Consider the following 16,576-nt stretch of genomic DNA (forward strand, 5'->3'; position numbering starts at 1 on the left):
AATTATGTTTTTTTTACGAAGTTTACTGACACTGGTTATATTCCACGGGTGTTGAGTGTTCGTAAATTCATCAGTTATTCTGCGCTCTGGCACAGAAAGTGCTCTGAGTGAATTAACAATGTCCATTGAGAAACACAATGTCTATACCACTTAGCTAAGAATGATGAATTATCAAGTCAATAAACGTTGGGTAGTTAGTTAGATGGCATATAGTAAATATACTGGCAAGTCCGATATATTAGTTACACTAGGTAGCTAGTTAACGTACCATTAACGTACCAGTACATACTACTGTAATGATAAGCGGTGTGTAAGGATAGCATAGCTAACAAATTGTCAGCCAACATAACGTGTGACTTATTTGAAAAGTCATTACTTTATTACATTGCTCAACATTTTCTTAACATTTGTCCATAATTAATTAAAGCAATGAATTTGTATTCTCTCTTGTCGGACTTCGGCTGCATATTTTCCACCATTTGCTTCAAATCTGAAACTGTTGTGAAGCCACATCCATTTTCTGAAGAATTGTATTATGGGCCCTAAAAGCACGGCAATAGTGTCTACTGCTTGTGAATTTAGTATGACGTCCGGGAACTTTTGATATACTAACTATATCCATACTATGACCAATAAGCATACTACATGCTCAATTTACGTCACAATTTGTGCACTTAGTATGAGTATACGAACACAGGATGAGTAGGTTAACCACCACTTCCCTCCATATTACTGGCCAACGTGTAATCATTGGAAAACAAACTGGACGATTGACTATCCTACCAAACGGGACATAAACTGTAATATCTTCTGTTTCAACAAGATGTGGCTGAATGACGACACGGATAATATAGAGCTGGCTGGCTTCTCTGTGCATTGGCAGGACAGTGCAGCTACGTCTGGTAAGACGAGGGCTGGGAGTGTCTATTTGTCAGTCACTGTTGATGCGAGATCTATAATATTAAAGTAGTCTTGAGCCATCGCTCAATATGGAAGTGGTCAGATGACGCGGATGCTACTCTACAGGACTGTAGCGTAGCACAGTCTGAAATATATGTTCCTGGATTCATCCAATGGCATTGAGGAGTATACCAGCTCAGTCACCGGCTTCATCAATAAGTGCATTGATGACGTTGTCCACAGTGACCATACGTACATTTCCCAACCAGAAGCCATGGATTACAGGCAACATCTGCACTGAGCTAAAAGTTAGAGCTGCCGCTTTCAAGGAGTGCCCTCAGACGAACCATCAAAAAGGCAAAGCGTCAATACAGGACTAAGATTGAGTTCTGCTACACCGGCTCTGACACTCGTTCGATGTGGCAGGGCTTGAAATATATACGGACTACAAAGGGAAGCCCAGTGACGCAAGCCTACCAGACGCGCTAAATGCCTTTTATGCTTGCTTCGAGGCAGGCAACACTGAAGCATGCATGAGAGCACCAGCCGATCCAGACGATTGTGTGATCACGCTCTCCGTAGCCGATGTGAGCAAGACCTTTAAACAAGTTCACCACTAAGCTCAGGACCCTGGGACTAAACACCTCCCTCTGCAACTGGATGCGGGACTTCCTGACGGGCTGCCCCCAGGTGGTAAGTGCAGGCAACAACTCATCTGCCACGCTGATCCTCAACACGGGCCCCTCGGGTGCGTGCTTAGTCCCCTCCTGTACACTCTGTTCACCCTCAACTGCGTGGCCAAGCATGACTCCAACACCACTAAGTTTGCTATAACGAGAACAGTGGTAGGCCTGATCACTGACAATGATGAGACAGCCTATAGGGATGGGGTCATAGACCTGGCAGTGTGGTGCCAGGACAACCTCTCCCTCAATGTGAGCAAGACAAAGGAGCTGATCGTGGACTACAGGAAAAGGTGAGCCTAACAGGCCCCCATTAACATCAACGGGACTGAAGTGGAGCGGGTCGAGAGTTTCATGTTCCTTTGTGTCCACATCACCAGCGAACTGTCATGGTCCAAACACACAAGACAGTCGTGAAGAGGGCACGACAGCACCTTTCCCCCTCAGGAGACTGAAAAGTTTTGGACTCTGTCCCCGCAGGTGAAAACCTGAGAAAGAATTCCAACCAGGAAGTGGGAAATCTGAGGTTGGTTGCTTTTCAACTCATGCCCTATTGAAGATACAGTGGGATATTGGTCATGTTGCACTTCCCCTGGCTTCCACAAGATGTCAACAGTCTTTAGAACTTTGAGGCTTCTACTGTGAAGTGGGCCGAAATGAGAGGGGAATGAGCCAGGTGTCTGGCAGATTGCCACGAGCTCGTGACGCGCGGTCATGTGAAAGTTGGCTTGCGTTCCATTGCTTTTCTACAGACAAAGGAATTCTCCGGTTGGAACATTATTGAAGATTTATGTTAACATCCTAAAGATTGATTCTATACTTAGTTTGACATGTTTCTACGACCTGTAATATAACTTTTTGGACTTTTCGACCAACCTTTCGGCTGGACTTGCGCGTGCGTTTGGATTTGTTTACCAAACGCCCTAACAAAAGTATCTATTTGGACATAAATTATGGACATTATCGAACAAAACAAACATTTATTGTGGAACTGGGATTCCTGGGAGTGATTTCTGATGAAGATCATCAAAGGTAAGTGAATATTTATAATGCTATTTCTGACTAATGTTGACTCCACAACGTTTTGGTCTCTGAGCGCCATTCTCAGATTATTGCATGGGTTGCTCTTTTAATTTTTTTATCTGACACAGCGGTTGCATTAAGGAGAATTTCATCTAAAGTTCCATGTATAATAGTTGTATCTTTTATCAATGTTTTATTATGAGTATTTCTGTAAATTGATGTGGCTCTCTGCAAAATCACCATGTTTTGGAACTACTGAACATAACACGCCAATGTAAAATGAGATTGTTGGATATAAATATGCACTTTATCGAACAAAACATGTATTGTGTAACATGATGTCCTATGAGTGTCATCTGATGAAGATCATCAAAGGTTAGTGATTCATTTGATCTATATTTGTGCTTTTGTGACTCCTCTATTTGGCTGGGAAAATGGCTGTTTTTCTGTGACTTGGTGGTGACCTAACAATCGTCTGTGGTGCTTTCGCTGTAAAGCCTTTTTGAAATCAGACACTGGCTGGATTAATGAGAATTTTATCTTAAATTGTGTAAAATACTTGTATGCTTGAGGAATTTTAATTTTGAGATTTTTGTTTTGAATTTGGCGCCCTGCACTTTCACTGGCTGTTGGCGGGGTGGGACGCTACCGTCCCGAATATCCCAGAGAGGTTAAGGGCTTGTACGTAAGAATTTCACGGTAACATACAATTTCTCGCCTCAACTCCGGATCCAGGATGTCCAGGATCCAGTTGCAGAGGGTGTTTAGTCCCAGGGTCCTGAGCTTGGAGGAAACTATGGTTTTGAATGCTGAGCTGTAGTCGATGACCAGCATTCTCACAGGTGATCCTCTTGTTCATGTGGAGGAGGGCAGTGTGGAGTGCAATAGAGATTGCGTCATCTGTGGATCTGTTGGGGCGGTATGCGATTTGGAGTGGGTCTAGGGTGTCTGGGATGATGGTGTTGATGTGAGCCATGACCAGCCTTTCATTGCTACAGATGTGAGTGCTAGCTGGCAATAGTCATTTAGACAGGTTACCTTGGCATTCTTGGGCACAGGCCCTGTAAAATCATTTATTTTTCTCAAGTTTCTGCTCTCAATCACACTTTAAAATAGGTCTTTGGGGAACCCTTTCTATCTACCAGAACACTTTTCACTAACAGAAAGTGCTACATGCGTGCACCGCACATACAGAGATGGAGAATTCTTATTGTCTCTTCAGAAAGTTGCAGGAAATACGAATCACTGATGCATTCTGTTAATTTCTTACGATAAACTTAGGCTATTTTATAAATAATCAATATAGTTGATTCCTTAAGTTAAATTCATTTTTGAGTATTGCATTCTGTTTGTCTGGATTCCATCTGCGTTCTCTGCATCGCAGATTTTATAGGGCCCTAACTATGGTGGTCTGCTTGAAACATGTGCGCAGTCTCTCCCAGACTGGGTCAGGGAGAGGTTGAAAATGTCAGTAAAGACACTTGCGAGCTGGTCAGTGCATGGTCTGAGTATGCGTCCTGGTAATCAGTCTAGCCTCGCGGCCTTCTGAATGTTAACCTGTTTATAGGTCTTACTCTCATCAGCTACGTAGAGAGGGATCACACAGTTGACTGGAACAGCTGGTCTTCTCATGCTTGGTTCAGTGTTGCGTGCCTCGCCGCGAGCACAGAAGGCATTTAACTCGTCTGGTAGGCTCACGTCACTGGTCAGCTCGCGGCTGGGTTTCCCTTTGTAATCCCTGATAGTTTCCAAGCCCTACCACCTCCACCGAGTGTCTCGACTTGACAGTTTGTGCAGCTTTAGTGCTCTGATGGAATTCTGACAGCGTCATGCGTCTACATTTAAATGTCTACAGTGTGTCCGGATTCCCTTATCCCGCGCTATATTCAAATGCCAGAGTGCGCTCTACAAACGCACACTGGTAAATATAATAACACACCTAATTGCAGTAGCTAACTAGCAAGCTAGCCTCTGTAGCTAGCAAGCAACACTAAAGGGATTGTAAAAGGATTAGCATAACGCTAGCCAAACCAAAAATATATTTTCAAAATATTTGCTACCCCCTCACATTTGAGGCCAACAAACGCGTTCCTCATGCTAGGAACGTATTTCCTCCAACGCTATAATGAAAATGTTCCTCTTACTCCCAAAACATACGTTTTCTGGATACTTGTGGGAGCAGTGTTGATGGCGTCGCTCATTGTATGCGCTTTCGGTAGCCTGATTGCGTTCAGAGGAGAAATCTGCACACAATGCATCCCTGACCACCTGTTGACGTGGTCAGCCAGATCTGAACACAATCAGACCACAAAACGACTTTTGTGTCTCCCGTCTTTTCAATGCGGTCTTCGTATTTTGATAGCAGAAGTTGCATGTAAGTGTCAAATGTTTACACGACCAGAGCCGGCGTAGTAGGATTCGATTTTAGTTCTGTATTCACGCTTTGTCTGTATGATGTACTTGTCGGAGGTCTTAGTGGAATTTCTTATAAGCATCCCACTCCTTGAAAGCGGCAGCTGTAACTTTTTGCTCAGTGAGGATGTTGCCTGTAATCCATGGCTTCTGGTTGGGATATGTACGTACAGTGCATTCGGAAAGTGTTCAGACCCCTTGACTTTTTCCACGTTTGGTTACGTTACAGCCTTATTTTAAAATGTATATTTCTTTAAATTCCTCAATCTACACACTATCAAATGTATTACAAATAAACATGCATTATTTCATAGTTTTCATGTCTCCAATATTATTATACAGTGTAAAAAATAAAGAAACCATTGAATTAGTAGGTATTCTAAAACTGTTAGTTGATGGTCACTGTGATGAATAAATAACTAAACTGCCTTTGAGGAATAAAATGCTATCCACTAGCCCATATTTCTTTTTATTTTCTTTGATCAGGAGCATCTTGGAGGTAAGTCTTTGTTAATAGATTAGTTTGGGTGTCAGATTTTATTTTAAGACTTGACAGTCTCCTCTTGGTTTCCTCATGAATGTGCCAACTGCAGAAGAAATATTGAGGCTCTTCGGCATCATGTTTTGCCATGATTTGTTTCCCATTGATGATGTACATTCCATTTTTGGGATGAATTGATTAGGATAATTAAACATTTCAGATGTGAAGAAAAGTACCTCGTTACTTTTTCTGCATCTGGCTGCAGTGTTCACCATCACAGTACAGTTAGAGCCCCTCTTTCTGACCTTGCCCTGTTGACCACCAAACTCTGCTTTCTGGAAAGCTCAAGTTAGTACAGGGTGTTCTTGCCAAACTGGAGATTTGGAGGTGGTTATGGAGGGCTTGAGAAGCGCGGCACCAATCTCCCCCAGGCCTTTGAGCCGATGCCTGGGTACTTTTCACAGGTGAGCTCAAAGACTGTGGTCTGTAACAGGTCTGCCCATGTTGATCCGGAGTTGGGGCGAGAAATATCCTGACATGGTGCAAGTCCCTTCAGTAGCCTGGCACTGTTTGCACTCCAAGCCCATGGGCCTCAGCACATAGAGGGTGGCCTTTCTAGTCCCTGCCCTGCGGTTTACCTTCCAAGGCCAAGACAAACCAGCAACCCCCATCATTGAAAGCGTAAAGTGCTTTAGATTAAAATAGAATAAATGTGAAATTTTGCGCTTTTCTGCTGAAATGGGGAGCCCGAACTGGTACCCCCGAAGACTGAACATTGTTGACGTGAAATGGCACGCTGAAATTATATCTAGTGAAGTTGACGAAACTAAACTGCTTGGAGTAACCCTGGATTGTAAACTGTCATGGTCAAAACATATTGATACAACAGTAGCTAAGATGGAGAGAAGTCCATAGGTTTGTCGCACCTGGACTGCTGTTCAGTCGCTTGGTCAGGTGCCATAAAGAGGGACTGAGGAAAATTGCATTTGGCTCACAACAGGGCAGCACATCTGGCTTTTGGATGTACACAGAGAGCTAACATTAATAATATGCATGTCAATCTCTCATGGCTCAAAGTGGAGGAGAGATTGACTGTATCACTACTTGTATTTGTGACATTGACATGTTGAATGCACCGAGCTGTCTGTTCGAACTATTGTCACACAGCTCGGACACCCATGCATACCCCACAAGGCATGCCACCAGTCTCTTCACAGTGCCCAAGTCCAGAACAGACTATGGGAGGCACACAGTACTAAATAGAGCCATGACTACATGGACCTCTATTCCACATCAAGTAATTCATGCCAGCAGTAAAAAATGTATTTAAAAAAAACTGGTAAAAATACAGCTTATGGAACAGGTGGGACTGTGAAGCAATGCAAGCATAGACAAACACATATACGCATGGTGTACAAGATGGCGCTGGAGGAGATGGCCGCCGTTTTATGGTCTCCTAAGCAATTGTGCTATTATGTGTTTTTTCTTTCTCGCGATATTTGTAAATTATTTTGTACATAATGTTTCTGCAACCTTATTTTACGGCAGAAAAGAGCTTCTGGATATCAGGACAGCGATCACTCACCTCGGATTAGACAAAGATTTCTTCTTCAACAACAACAGCAAGCAGGACTCACACAATATTCTCCAAACAACCCACAGGGCAGACATCCCAATTATTCGCAAGAGGTAGCGACGCCGAGGATGAAGAGCCGGATGTCTCGTCCGGACCCGCAGAAGACAACTAGGAAAGCTGCTGTTACCGTCAATATTACTCACCAACGTGCAATCAATGGACAATAAACTAGACGAGGTAAGATCACGAATATCCTACCAACCGGACATCAAAAACTGTAATATCCTATGCTTCACGGAATCGTGGCCGAACGACGACATGGATATATGCTGCACCAGCAGGATAGAACAGCACACTCCGGTAAGACGGGGGGGGGGGGGGGGTCTGTGCATATTTGTAAACAACAGCTGGTGCACGATTTTGCTCGCCTGAAGTTGAGTATATTGTGATAAACTGCAGGCCACACTACTTGCCTAGAGTTCTCAGCTATACTTTTCGTGGCTGTTTATTTACCACCACAGACAGATGCCGGCACTAAGACCGCACTCAGCCAGCTGTATAAGGAAATAAGCAAACAGGAAACCACTCACCCAAACCACTCGCTCCTAGTGGTCTGAGACTTTTTTTAAAATGCAAACTTAAATCAGTTCTACCAAATCTCTCAATATGTTAAATGTGCAATCAGAGGAAAAACAATTCTAGATAACCTGTACTCCACACACAGAGACGCATACAAAGCTCTCCCTCGCCCTCCATTTGGTAAATCCGACCACAACTGTCCTCCTGATTCCTGCCTACGAGCAAAAATTAAAGCATGAAGCACCAGTGACTCGGTCTATTAAAAAAAAATGTCAGATGAAGCAGATGCTAAACTACAGGACTGCTTTGCTATCACAGACTGAACATGTTCCGGGATTCTTCCGATGACATTGAGGAATACACTGGCTTTATCAATACGTGCATTGAGGACGTTGTCCCCACGGTGACTGTACGTACATACCCCAACCAGAAGCCATGGATTACAGGCAACATTCGCACTGCGCTAAAGGGTAGAGCTGCCGCTTTCAAGGTGTGGGACTCTAACCCGGAAGCTTTGCCCTGCGACGAACCATCAAACAGGCAAAGCGTCAATACAGGGCTAAGATTGAATCATACTACACCGGCTCCGACGCTCGTCGGATGTGGCAGGGCTTGCAAACTATTACAGACTACAAAGGGAAGCACAGTCGTGAGCTGCCCAGTGACAATAGCCTACCAGACGAGCTAAATCACTTCTATGCTCGCTTCGAGGAAAGCAACACTGAGGCATGCATGAGAGCATCAGCTGTTCTGGACGACTGTGTGACCACGCTCTCTGTAGCCGATGTGAGGAAGACCTTTAAACAGGTCAACATACACAAGGCTGCGGGGCCAGACGGATTACCAGGACGTGTGCTACGGGCATGTGCTGACAAAGTGGCAGGTGTCTTCACTGACATTTTCAACATGTCCCTGATTTGAGTCTGTAATACCAACATGCTTCAAGCAGACCACCATAGTCCCTGTGCCCAAGAACACAAAGGCAACCTGCCTAAATGACTACAGACCAGTAGCACTCACGTCCGTAGCCATGAAGTGCTTTGAAAGGCTGGTAATGGCTCACATCAACACCATTAGCCCAGAAACCCTAGACCCACTCAAATTTGCATACCGCCCAAACAGATCCACAGATGATGCAATCTCTATTGCACTCCACACTGCCCTTTCCCACCTGGACAAAAGGAACACCTATGTGATAATGCTGTTCATTAATTACAGCTCAGCATTCAACACCATAGTACCCTCAAAGCTCGTCACCAAGCTAAGGATCCTGGGACTAAACACCTCCCTCTGCAACTGGATCCTGGACTTCCTGACAGGCCGCCCCCAGGTGGTGAGGGTAGCTAACGTTTAAGTTCCTTGCTCAGAACATGAGAACATATGAAAGCTGGTGGTTTCTTTTAACATGAATTTTCAATATTCCCAGGTAAGAAGTTTTAGGATGTAGTTATTATAGGACTATTTCTCTCTCTACCATTTTAATTTCATATACCTTTGACTATTGGATGTTCTAATAGGTACTTTAGTATTGCCAGCCTAATCTCGGGAGTTGATAGGCTTGAAGTCATAAACAGCGCAATGCTTGAAGCATTGCGAAGAGCTGCTGTCTAACGCTGTAAAGGGATGTTTGAATGAATGCTTGAGCCTGGCTCGTTGTGAACTAATTTGCCAGAATTGTACGTAATTATGACATAACATTGAAGGTTGTGCAATGTAACAGCAATATTTAGACTTACGGATGCCACCCGTTAGATAAAATACAGAACGGTTCCATATTTCACTGAAAGAATAAACGTTTTGTTTTTTAAATGATCGTTTCCGGATTTGACCATATTAATGACTTAAGGCTTGTATTTCTGTGTGATATTATATTATAATTAAGTCTATGATTTGATAGAGCATTCTGACTGAGAGGTGGTAGGCAGCAGCAAGCTCAAACTGCTGCATATTCCCTGACTCTGTTTCACAGAACGCAAGAAGTGACACAATTTCCCTAGTTAAAAGAAATTCATGTTGGCATGCAATATTAACTAAATATGCAGGTTTTAAAAATATATACATGTGTATTGATTTTAAGTAAGGTGTTGATGTTTATGGTTCAGTACACATTGGTGCAATGAGTGCTTTTTTTCGCAAATGCGCTTGTTAATAAATCACCCGTTTGGCGAAGTAGGCTGTGATTCAATGATACATTTAACAGGCACCGCATCGATTATATGCAACACAGGACAAGCTAGATAAACTAGTAATATCATCAACCATGTGTAGTTAACTAGTGATTGTTAAGATACGTTTAATGCTAGCTAGCACCTTACCTTGGCTCCTTGCTGCACTTGCATAACAGGTAGTCAGCCTGCCATCTCCTCATGGAGTGCAATGTAATCGGCCATGATTGGTGTCCAAAAATGCAGATTACCGATTGTTATGAACTTGAAATCGGCCCTAATTAATCGGCCATTCAGATTAATCGGTCGACCTCTACTCACTACCCTCTGGAGAGTCTTGCGGTTGTGGGCGGAGTAGTTACCGTACCAGGCAGTGATACAGCCCGACAGGATTTTCTCGATTGTGCATCTGTGAAAGTTTGTGTTTTTGGTGACAAGCCTAATTTCTTCAGCCTCCTGAGGTTGAAGAGGCGCTGTTGCGCCTTCACCACACTGTCTGTGTGGGTGGACCATTTCAGTTTGTCTGTGATGTGTACGCTGAGGAACTTAACTTTCCACCTTCTCCTCTACTGTCCTGTTGATGTGGATAGGGGGGTGCTCCCTCTGCTGTTTCCTGAAGTCCACAATCATCTTTGTTTTGTTGAGTGTGAGGTTGTTTTCCTGACACCACACTCTGAGGGACCTCACCTCCTCCCTTTAGGCTGTCTCGTCGTTGTTGGTAATAAAGCCTACCACTGTAGTGTCATATGCAAACTTGATGATTGAGTTGGAGGCGTGCATGGCCACGCAGTCATGGGTGAACAGGGAATACTGGAGAGGGCTGAGAACGCACCCTTGTGGGGCCCCAGTGTTGAGGATCAGCGGGGTGGAGATGTTGTTTCCTACCCTCGCCACCTGGGGCCGTCCCGTCAAAGTTGCAGAGGGCTGTGTCGAGACCCTGGATCTCGAGCTTAATGACGAGTTTGGAGGGTAATATGGTGCTGAGCTGTAGTTGATGAACAGCATTCTTACATTCCTCTCTAGTTGTCATTCCTCTCCACTGTCCCATGCACCAGGAGACTGCTCAGAAAACTCGAGGAGAACATCAGCTGGGCCCGTATGAAGATTAAACCATCCAAGTCACGCAGCATCTCGATTTGTGAAGGGAGTACTCTCTGACCTGAAATTCTTCATCGGAGATGACCAAATCCCAACAGTGTCTGAGCAGCCGGTAAAAAGCCTTGGAAGGTGGTATGATGCAAGCCTGAAGGACAAAGACCAGGTGCAACAGCTGCGCAAAGACATCAGTAGTAGCCTACAGTCCATCGACAACACCCAGCTACCTGGAAAGTTAAAGGCCTTGTGTCTGCAGTTTGGTCTCCTACCCCGAGTGTTGTGGCCCTTAGCAGTGTATGAGGTTCCAATCTCAACAGTGGAGAAGATGGAAAGAGGAGTCACGGGCTACTTAAAGAAGTGGCTCGGAGTTCCACGATGCCTTACCACCATCGGCCTCTATGGAGATGGTGTCCTCAAGCTGCCCCTCACCAGTCTAACAGAGGAATTCAAGTGTTCAAAAACCAGGCTCCAGATGACACTGAATGAATCTCGAGACCCAGTGGTGAGCAACAACGCGTCGACCTTGGCAACTGGGTGCAAATGGAGGCCAGGAAAAGCAGTCCAGGAGGCAACAGCAGCCCTCAGACATGCTGACATTGTGGGTCATGTTCAGCAAGGGATAGGAGGCCTTGGGCTAACTAGCCGTGCTGCTTGGAGTAAGGCCACTGCACCAGAGCGGCGGAAGATGGTAGTGCAGGAAGTACGCCATCAGGAGGAGGCTGCAAGGTGGGCCAAGGCAGTCTCTCTTTCCAAACAGGGACAGTGGACTCGATGGGACAGTGTGGAGAAGAGGAAGATCAGCTGGAAGGATCTGTGGGCCATGGAAGCGAGGCGGTTGAGCTTTTCCATCAGAGCAACATATGACGTCCTTCCAACTCCAGTTAATCTTCACCAATGGTATGGTGAAGATCCGGACTGTGCCCTCTGTTCCATGCCAACCAACCTCAGGCACATTCTCACGGGGTGTAAAACAAGCCTCACCCAAGGACGCTACACTTGGCGTCACAACCAAGTCCTTAACCTTGCGTCCGCCCTGGAGGACAAGCGAGCTGCCACCAACTCCCTACCACCCCCAGCAGCATCACACCCCTTACGGACAAACTTTGTCCGCGAAGGGGCTAAACCACAGAAGCGCAGCTCGACACCATTAGAGCGAGACCAGCTGCGCTTGGCCCGCGACTGGAAAATGCTAGCTGACATTGGCCGGCAACTTGTGTTTCCTCCGGAGATCGCAACCACCACCCTAAGACCTGACATGGTGCTCTGGTCCCGTTCGCTCAAGAAGGTCTTCATCATTGAGCTCACAGTACCCTGGGAGGACTCAGTAGATGAGGCTTATGAGCGAAAGCATCTGCGCTATGCCGATCTAGCTGCCGAAGCACGGCATCATGGCTGGAACACAGAAGTCCGACCAGTGGAGGTGGGCTGCAGAGGTTTTGTGGCAACATCTACAACCAGACTGCTTAGAGACCTTGGAATTAAGGGCCAGAGCCAGCGTTCGGCAATCAAAGCTGTATCGGAGGCGGCAGAAGGCAGCAGTCAGTGGCTCTGGATGAAGAGGAAAGACCCCAGCTGGGCCCCGAAGTGAGAGGGCCAGGAGGTATGCGGTCAACAATGCTTGACTCAGGGAGGAGGACGCCCCTGCCATGCATAGCCAACATCCCATGGGACTATCATCAACAAGGCAACTCCTATGACTAATTGGGAATGGGACGCAAGCGTAGGATTGATCACCCTGTCGCTGGCCGCCTTTGTGGAGGGTGTATAGTGTGAAAGGCCGAAACACCCTAGGAACCAAAGGTACACTACTGACGATGCGCTCCCCAAATTTCACCAGGCTCACTGTTCATTAACTCTTGGAAGTGCTTGCACAAAGGATAGTAACATCTCATCCTGTGTTCTTGGAATCTAGTTGATGAACAGCATTCCAGGTATTCCTCTTGTCCAGGTGGGTTAGGGCAGTGTGATTGCGTCGTCTGTGCACCTATTGGGGCAGTAAGCAAATTGGAGTGGGTCTAGGGTGTCAGGTAGGGTGGAGGTGATATGATCCTTGACTAGTCTCTCAAAGCACTTCATGATGACTGAAGTGAGTGCTACTGGGCGATAGTCGTTTAGCTCAGTTACCTTAGCTTTCTTGGGAACAGGAACAATGGTGGCCCTCTTGAAGCATGTGCGAACAGCAGACTGGGATAGGGATTGATTGAATATGTCCGTAAACACACCAGCCAGCTGGTCTGCGCATGCTCTGAGGACGCGGCTAGGGATGCCGTCTGGGCCGGCAGCCTTGCGATGTTTAACACGTTTAAATGTTTTACTCACATTGGCTGCGGTGAAGGAGAGTCCGCAGGTTTTGTTAGCGGGCCGTGTCGTTGTATTGTCCTCAAAGCGAGCGAAGAAGTTTAGTTTGTCTGGGAGCAACACATCAGGGTCTGCGACGGGGCTGGATTTGTTTTTGTAGTCCGTGATTGACTGTAGACCCTTTCCACATTCCTCTCGTGTCTGCGCCGTTGAATTGCGACTCTACTTTGTCTCTATATTGACACTTAGCTAGTTTGATTGCCTTGCGGAGGGAATAGCTACACTGTATTCAGTCATGTTTCCGGTCACCTTGCCCTGATTAAAAGTAGCGGTTCATGCTTTCAATTTTGCGCAAATGCTGCCATCAATCCACGGTTTCTGGTTGGGGAAGATTTTAATAGTCGCTGTTGGTACAACATCAACGATGCACTTGCTAATAAACTTGCTCACCGTATACATTAATGTTGTTGTTCGATGCTATCCGGAACATATCCCAGTCAACGTGATCGAAGCAATCTTGATGTGTGGAATCAGACTGCTCGGACCAGCGTTGAACTGACCTGAGCACGGGCATTTCCTGTTTTAGTTTGTCTATAGGCTGGGAGCAACAAAATGGAGTCGTGGTCAGATTTGCTGAAAGGAGGGCGAGGGATGGCTTTGTATGCGTCGCGGAAGTTAGAGTAACAATGATCCAGAATTTTCCCAGCCCTGGTTGCGCATTCAATATGCAGTATGTGGTAGCAGAGGCCTGAGGGGGCACACTTAATATGTTGTGAAATCTGTTATGAATGTATTGCAATGTTTTGAAAATGTGCGTTAATTTAGCTGGATCCCAGGAAGAGTAGCTGCTGCCGGGGATCCACAATAAATACGACTCTCAAACTAAAAGCATACTTTTTGGGACAAATCACTCAACACTAAGCCTCGTTTAGATCTATTACTGAATAATGTGGCTATTGAGCAAGTTGAGGAGACAACTGCTGGGTGCAACCCTAGATAGCAAGCTTTCATGGTCAAAACATATAGACTCAATGGTTGCTAAAATGGGGAGAAGTCGGTCGATAATAAAGCGCTGCTCTACCTTAACAGTACTATCAACAAGGCAGGTCCCACAGGCCGTAGTGTTGTCGCACCTGGACTACTGCCCAGCTATGTTGTCATGTGCAGCAAAGAAGGACGTTGGTAAATTTGCAGTTGGTCCAGAACAGAGCAGCACGCATCGCACTTAGATGTACGCATCGCACTAAGATGTACGCGGATGGAATGTGTCAGTAACATGCATGTCAGTCTCTCCTGGCTCAAAGTTGAGGAGAGATTGACTGCATCACTATTGGCCTTTGTGCGAGGTGTTGTTGAAGGTACCGAACTCTGTTCAAGCAATTGGTACTCATCTGGTACAACACAGACGGGCAACCAGAGTTCTCCTCACAGTCCCCAGGTCCAGAACAGAGGCTGGGAAACTAACCGTATTAAATAAAGCCATGACTACATGTACCTCAAGCTAGCAGAAAACCAGTTTTAAAAAACTGAAAATAATATTTACTGTGGAAAGACCCAGCCATTTTATTAATCTTGTTGCATTGTACTATGTTTTAGACCTAGATATTGTGTATGTATTGATATTTAGACTGTGTGATGTTTTAAATGTATGTGTTTGTCCTTGACTAATAATGTTCTGTACTATGCATTATTTCATGTGGACCCCAGGAAGAGTAGCTGATGCTTTTTCAGTGGCTATAGGGGATCCTAATAAATAACATTATTTATTGGTCCTCACAGGTATACTAGTGCTAGAAATTGCCAGGGACCTTGCGATACGATATTATCACTTAGGTACCAATACGATATCTATTGCGATTCGATACTGTGATTTTATTGCAATTCAAAGTTCCAAACATATTGCTCACCATATTTCTGCTGCAGAGCGACAAGCCATGAGAACTAGTTTTGATCATTTGCGGAAATAAAAGTGCTGAAAACAAATTTGTCTCCCTATTTGAAAAGATGGAGAACAAGCTATGAAGGGAAAATACTGGAGTTTTGGTGCAGGTACAGCAAACTATTGTCAAAAATTATATCTCGTATGTGTGTGTATAAATAATCACTGGGGTCAAGTTCCCGCCATCCAGGACCTCTATATCAGGCAGTGTCAGGAAGGCCCTAAAAATTGTCATACTCCAGGCACTGTTCTTTCTGCTATCGCAAGGCAAGCTGTACCGGAGCGGTACCGGAGTGTTTTATCTATGCATGGTCACTTTAACTCTATCTACAAGTACATATTCCCTCAATTACCTCGACTAACCGGTGCACCCCCCCCCCCCCCCCGCACATCGATTCTACCCCCTGTATATAGCCTTGCTTGTTATTTTACTGCTGCTGTTTAATTATTTGTTACTTTAATTATTTGTTACTTTTATTTTACTTAACACGTTTTTTCTTAAAGCATTGTTGGTTGATGGCTTTTAAGTAAGCATTTCACTGTACGGTCTACACCTGTTGTATTCGGCGAATGTGACAAATACAATTTGGATTTGATAACCTTATTTTTTTTCCACCACCCCCCCATCACTAATGTATACTCACTAAGGCCAGTGGGTTTTATAACTGTTGCATATGGACATTGACTTTGTGGACCTCCTTCCACTTTGAAGTCCTTATCCAGCATGTTTCTCTTTGAAAGGCACTTAGCTAGAGATCTTGCTAGTTGTTCAGGATCAGACGGAAGTCATGACCTCCCTCTTCGTCTTTGTATTACGACATTCATAAAGAGGGCCTCGGTTTGTTTCGAGCTAGTGCCAACGATCAGAATGGTCATCTGCAGTAGCCTATGCTTGCCGTGCTGAGGTCTATTCAGTGCCAAAAAGCGTCTCTTATGTAAAACATATTGCTTAATCTCTCTAAGGGTGTTATCAGCCGTTTTTCCCAGGCTGTAGGGCCATGCCACGGCTAATCCAGGAGCATGTGGCCTGACTTAGGGCTCCACGGCTGTTTGATCTCTACATTTTGTTTTTCTCTCCTCTATCAGTCCCTCTCTCTCTCGGCCTCGAGTTAGCCTACATGCGTTTTATCTAGGGCTTTCCTTTACCTCCCAATCTGATTTCATCTCTAGTTCCCCTCTACCTTCTTTTCGGTGGATGAATGCCAACTCTAATGTCAACACCGTGGTCTTGTCTGTTATGAGATATAACGTTTGTGCGGTCTCCACTCAGGAGGACTTGAGTCCCTCATCTTGACGCTGCAATTTTGGTAATAGCGGTCTCTGAGATTGAGTGAGTCTTGACTGACTACTGCTTTGGACTATCGCTTAGAGTTAGGGACTCCTACCACAGCTTAAGGTGAGTTTGACTGGGTGAATCATGTTGTT

The 16,576-nt window shown here is 45.2% G+C and overlaps 1 protein-coding gene across 4 annotated transcripts in view; it reads left to right on the forward strand.

Moving 5' to 3' along the window:
• Nucleotides 1-16,576, forward strand: part of atp13a3 (ATPase 13A3) — a 62,491-nt gene that overhangs the window by 3,109 nt on the left and 42,806 nt on the right. The gene's annotated exons all lie outside the window — the stretch shown is intronic.

Source organism: Oncorhynchus kisutch, linkage group LG13 (assembly GCF_002021735.2).
Source record: "Oncorhynchus kisutch isolate 150728-3 linkage group LG13, Okis_V2, whole genome shotgun sequence".
Classification (NCBI taxonomy): domain Eukaryota; kingdom Metazoa; phylum Chordata; class Actinopteri; order Salmoniformes; family Salmonidae; genus Oncorhynchus; species Oncorhynchus kisutch.